The sequence below is a fragment of the Taurulus bubalis genome (genome assembly GCF_910589615.1).
Source record: "Taurulus bubalis genome assembly, chromosome: 17".
Taxonomy (NCBI): Eukaryota; Metazoa; Chordata; class Actinopteri; order Perciformes; family Cottidae; genus Taurulus; species Taurulus bubalis.
The window spans coordinates 14,126,360-14,132,359 of record NC_136605.1 but is presented as its reverse complement, the minus strand read 5'-3'; positions in this window follow the sequence as shown (position 1 = coordinate 14,132,359).

Here is a 6,000-nt window from a genome sequence, read left to right as displayed (position 1 = left end):
AACTGAATCCCCATCAAAAGGTATAATCTGGTTTGATGGAGGGATGAGAGAGTGAGTTGATTATGACAGAAAATAAGGGCTTTCACCGAGAGAAACTCCTGTAACACACAGGAGAATGGATTCAGCAAGATCAACCGACTCCACCAACACTCTCCCTCGTCGTCCTTCACTCCGTTACGTATTTGGCCATTTTCCAACTGTGCTCCGGCACACATTCATCCCGGCCCCCTTATCTCTCGCTCACTCACACTCTCTCTCTCACACACACACACACACACACACACACACTCTCTCATTTCCTCCCAGACATCTCACCATCGCTGCTACTACGACTGTGTCTCACTCTCACTCTTCGTGGCCACACATTCTTTCCATCCCACGCTGTTCTCCAACACCTCACTCTGTCCACCTCACTCCCTCTCACTCGACCCACGGCCTGGAAAGATGCCTGTTCCCCTTTGTGAGGAATAACAGATTTGAACTTTGTCAACCAACGTGCCACTTCCCCGTCACCTCACGCCGAGTACATCTGTGTTTGTAATCCTCACCAGCGCTATCGCTCACACACTTTACCCTCCGGTTAGCCCAGCTCTGCTGAGGGCTTACGTGTGGGTGTTTGGTTGCTCTAATAAAAAGCAGCAAATTGTGGATAATGTTCCCAACTGTTCAACACAAAACTAAACAGCAGAACAAAAAAAGCAGGAGCTCTGCAGCCTCTCCATCCTGCAGCACCCAGGACACTATTTATTCCAGATGAGAGGGCAAACTTTGGCGTAAATCACACTCACACTCTCTTAAACACACACACTTATAATTCTACGTCATGATCCATACATCTATCTTCACTCCAAACAGTGCCATAAGGGAAAGGAGAAATGTAATTTGTGCGAGTGTCAGTGTGTCAGCGTGCAGCCATGAATATATGCGTGTGTGTGTGTGTGTGTGTGTGTGTGTGTGTGTGTGTGTGTGTGTGTGTGTGCTCCCGGCTACTGTCAGCTATCCCTGGTCGGCATCACGCAGCACCATATGTCTGTCTGTGGAGCTGTGCTGACGTGTGCCACCGCTGGAGGCCAAGGCAGCCGCAAACAGCACAATGACAGCTTTATGCCCACATGCCATGCATTACAACGCTGGAGCAGTGAGCACGTGGGACTGAATACCACTGAATTACAGAGGTGAGACAACACGAGTGCTGGTTTTACACCTGCAAGATTCTGTTCATGATTACAGGCTTAGCAGCCCCTCCACTCCACCCCCCAGTCCCCTAGAGTCAGAAGAGGATACGTAGTTGGCTTGTTAGTATCATGGACGGATTAGTGAAAAGCCCCACCGGCTACAGGACCAGTTGCCCCTGCACCAGGGCCTCTGTCTGAGGTGACATTCACTCATTTCAAGTCAATCAACAACCACAATTAGACACAAAATGACCACAAAAAGAAAAAAGGAAAGAAAAAAACAACCACAAAGAGTTGAAAAGAGATGCTAAACGACCTCATAGATTCAGTCTGGAAGTCTTGCTTCAATACCTTTTTACGATATCTGTGTCCAGGGGCCGGTTGTATCATAATCTGTCCATGGCTGTATCTGTTACAAATATCAGCTAATATTGTATATGAGTTGATATTCAACAAAGGTATGTATTCACTGAATAAATAAGGTAACACTAAATGTTGTTATATTAGTCAATAACCAGGGCTTTGACTTAATTTTAAAGTTTCTCACCGTGCCCCTGTGCTGAGCTCAGGCAGTGGATGCAGACTCCTGTTGCAGAGGCACATCTGTGCCAACACTTAAAGTCATGAGTCAATACATTAATGTGTGTCTCATGGCTGTGCTTGGTTGACAGGGAAGAGGACCTGTTGGGCCAGCATGAGACCAGCAGCCCTCAGCTGACAAAGCCCTATATAAACACAAGTCTACTGGCCACAGCACCAATACGACACTGATTCAGTCATTATGCTGATCCAGTCGAGCCTGATGGAGTCTTTAGCAACCCCCTGAAATTAGGTCAATCTTTCTACCTTCTCACATAAGGCATGCTCTTGAAACCATCACAACACAACGTGAGTGAGGGGGCTTCTGCTCATGTCAGTAATCTCTCCCAGAGAAATGCTGATGTGGAAAAGGTGACAGGTGAGATCAATGTTGCTGCATGTGTGCCTGGCAAAAAAAACAACTGAAAATATAGGCCAACGTCAGTATCCATAACGTTATTAATATTATGATTTAAAGCAGGCTGCAGAGACACATGTCTCCTCGCTGTTAGGACCGACACAGCTACACTTTACCGGTCTGCATTGCATTGCATGAATTCATACCTTGGTTTTCCTCGTCCATGTTTGCAGCCTATAAATCAAAGATCCCCTCCAAAAAAAAAATCGGTCACAGAAACTTCCCTTGTGCGAAAAGGGGCTCCGGGTAGCCTTCTACAGCAAAACACGCGCCCTAATTTCCAGGACGCTCTTGACTACACAGGTTGTCTCACTGGCAGCGTCTTTCTTTGCGCAAATGTTGTGGCCATTTACGCCTCACGGTCGCGAGGCGGTCCCTCCGGTGCCCGTCAGTCAGCGCGCGGCGCGTGTCTCGAGCGGCAGCAGAGGTGTCTTTTTGCCACAGTGGTCGAGCGTGTTGTCGTTACCCCTCCACATACGCCTTCACTCACTAGTACCGGGAGAGTAGTTGACATGCGGCTGCGTCAAGTTAGCTAACACGCCGCCGGAGCCTTGACGGAAGTGTTAGCAATTAGGCCTTCAAAGTAAGAGTCACGCCGAGGTTTTACCGAGGAGGTTATTTTTATTTTGGAAGTACACATAGAAGGTCTTTGTGATATTTTGTGTATCTTGACACTGGTTGTTAATCTCAGCTCCGCTACACAGCGCCGTGCTGCGCTTCAGCGTTCATCGCCGACCAGCGCCCACGTGACTCCAGGCAATAATGAGAGTATAGCCAATAAAATAGACCTACACTATTTGTGTATTGATTATATGAAAAGGTTTGATTATGCTGTCACATTTGGATGTATCCCTCAATAATTAATACCAATTGAATGTAACATGTACCTGAATAGATTAGAAGATCACTCAGAAAAACTCATTTCAGATATTATCAAAAATGCATCATATTACTTGTTACTTCATGTTGTATTTCGTTCATTTCCAGCCAATTTGAGTAACTAGCATATTTTACAAGAATAGTACAGGTTTAGCTTGCACAATTATAATCTGAAGAGTAATAATACTAGTAGAGCAAACATGGCGCATTTTCTTTTACGCGAGAATTATAATGTTCAGTTTGGGTTGTATATTTTTTAAGAGGTGTTAACTCAACTTTATTGTCATTTTGGAGGATGTCGGGTTTTTTGTCCATCCAATTCATATGAATGAAGGCAAATACCACTATCAACTATTCAGATCCAGATGAACACAATTCCACAGGCAAAGGACTATTTACAGTATGTGCTGTAATACACAGTGATACACATTGAATGTCTCTTTGGTACAAAGCCCTGTGGTCAGCAAGACTTTAAAGAGCTTTATAGAGTATTTCAAAGGCAACACATTTATAAGATTGAAAGGTTTGTGGTCTGCGTGCAACAGCTGCCTACCTCGAACAAGTCTGACCATAATATAGCAAATTGATCTAGAGCTACACAGCTGCTCCAATGTAATACAATAACGTGTACTCTATAGTCATACAAAAAGTTACCAATCCAAAATATGAAAAACTGATTTCAGATCACCATGAGGAATTATGGAGGAGACTCTTACATAAGCAGGGAGAGCGATCAGGTTAAGAAACAGTGGGATGAGGTACACACACACAGGAGAGAGAGAGAGATAGAGAGAGAGAGAGGGAAAGAGAGAGAGAGAGAGAGAGAGAGCTTGTTTCTACAACACACGTGGTTTCAATTATAGCATTCCTGCCTCCGCAGAGAAGGAGGGGGTCTCACTTCCTGTGTGCATTACTCCAATGGTCAAGCATGAACAGATGTTTTAAGGTATTTATTCATTTGTTTATTCATAGGTGTCTCTTTTAGACAGATGTTTCGCTCACAGTACTCTGTCCTAAACAAAGTGACATTCTCCAGACATAACACAAACAGTTCTCTCGATGTCTGATAGTCGTGAGGTCCAGGCTATAACTTTACAATATTTGTTGAAGTAGAATAATTAGCAATGGATTTACCTCCCTTTTCATATTCAATTCCATTCAATTCTGAACATTTGTAAAACTGCATTAAATCATCATTGATATACTGATAGCATATTAGACAAAAAGCCTAAGATTGCTTCACCATATTCCAAAAAACATAATAGTAATAGGGGACAAGTAGAAACCAAGAGGCTCACATTAGTCATTTTCTACAAATTCACATCAGTAAGATTACACAATCCACTCAACCCCCTCAATCCGGCACAAGCCAGTCTCGTGCAGTCTGGTGCCAAATAACAAGAGCAAGAGCAATTGGAAACCTACAGCGTGATCCTGAATTTACACCTGCAGATAAACACTCTGCTCACACTAGGGGAAGTTTTGCTGTGAATATCTTAGACATTTGGGTGCATGCATCCAGACAGTATTTGTTTTCTTTGCACTCTGGCGTTAAACCTAGTGAAGACTAAGCTGTGTGTTTGAAAGGAACCCAAATTATTTGAGATGTGCACCACTTAGTAGAGAGGGGAAAAAAAACAAAGGAAAACAGGGGGAAAGGAAGCGGTTAGGAAAAGGAAATTTCTCACTTTCCTCCAGTTAGGAGGTTTTGCATACTAGGTGGATTGATGCAAAGCAGTTATCACACATAGCGAGCCCTGATTTGAATGTTTTCTGTGCTATAAGTGCAAAATACGTCATATGCATAATTTCTGCGCTAGCTTTGGGAATATGGTCCGACAAATAGGGTGTTACTGTCCGTTTATGTCAGTGCTGGATCCGGTCAAGCAGCGCATCCTCAGCGAAGTAGTAAGTTCCATTAAAAGCAATTAGATTGCTGAGTCTCTCTCTCTCTGGCACACAAACACACTCAGTGCGCTCTACTCCACATAAACGTCATGCTAATGTGTTTGTGAGTCATGAGAGAAACCTCTCGGTGTGGCCCACATATCCTTGGTGATGAATTTAAAGCTTTCAAAATCATCCAAATTGCAGTTTTGGCTCAGTCTCTCGTTCACGTCCGAACCACAAAACGAAGGCCGCAAAGTCCTCACATGTAAGTCTGTAAAAGTCTGAGGCTTGAAGTGAACATGTGTGGGGGTTTTTTGGGGCGGTCTATGTGTCTCGTGCCACTGAGGTCACATACATTCCCTCAGGGAGATGCACGTCTGGCAGATTAGGCCGACCATCACGGGAAACGTCTGTGGTTCTCCTGACCGACTTCACGTGACCTGATTGAGCAGTCATACCACTTCATATGCTCCAGTCACCACGGCAATGCCCTGAGGGTGATCACCTCCTCCCTTTAACGCGGCCCAACCCATAATTATACACACACAGACACGCATGAGCAACCCACGTTTCTCTACCTCCAACCCCCAAAATCACTCCCATCATAATCTAATCATCGTCCCCCTAAATACACTGTGAACGGGATCAGTGAGGCGCAGCCTGTGTTTAAAGTTAGGGAGGAAATTGTGGTTCAGAACCAAAGAAGAAATTACGCATCCTCCTCATAGCGTTTATCCCCCAAAACAAATGGATAGACTTTCATAAACCAAGGGACGTGACAGGGTTTTACACCTCCTTCCTGTTGTGGAAGGTGAAAGGGTTAATATTTTGGTGATGGCATGTGCGACAGAGGGTCACAGGAAGCAGAGGGCAGCAGGATTTCCTCCCTCCCTCTGCATCTTGACCACCGACTGATTGAAAGGCAAAGTTGAGTTGATTCTCTGCACCCAAGGACACATATGAGTAGAGTCTTTATTTGGATTCTGTCTGCTGGGCACAAAGGCAGCAGTGTATGCCCGAGAACCTGTAGGTGAAGCTGTGTGTGTGTGTGTGTGTGTG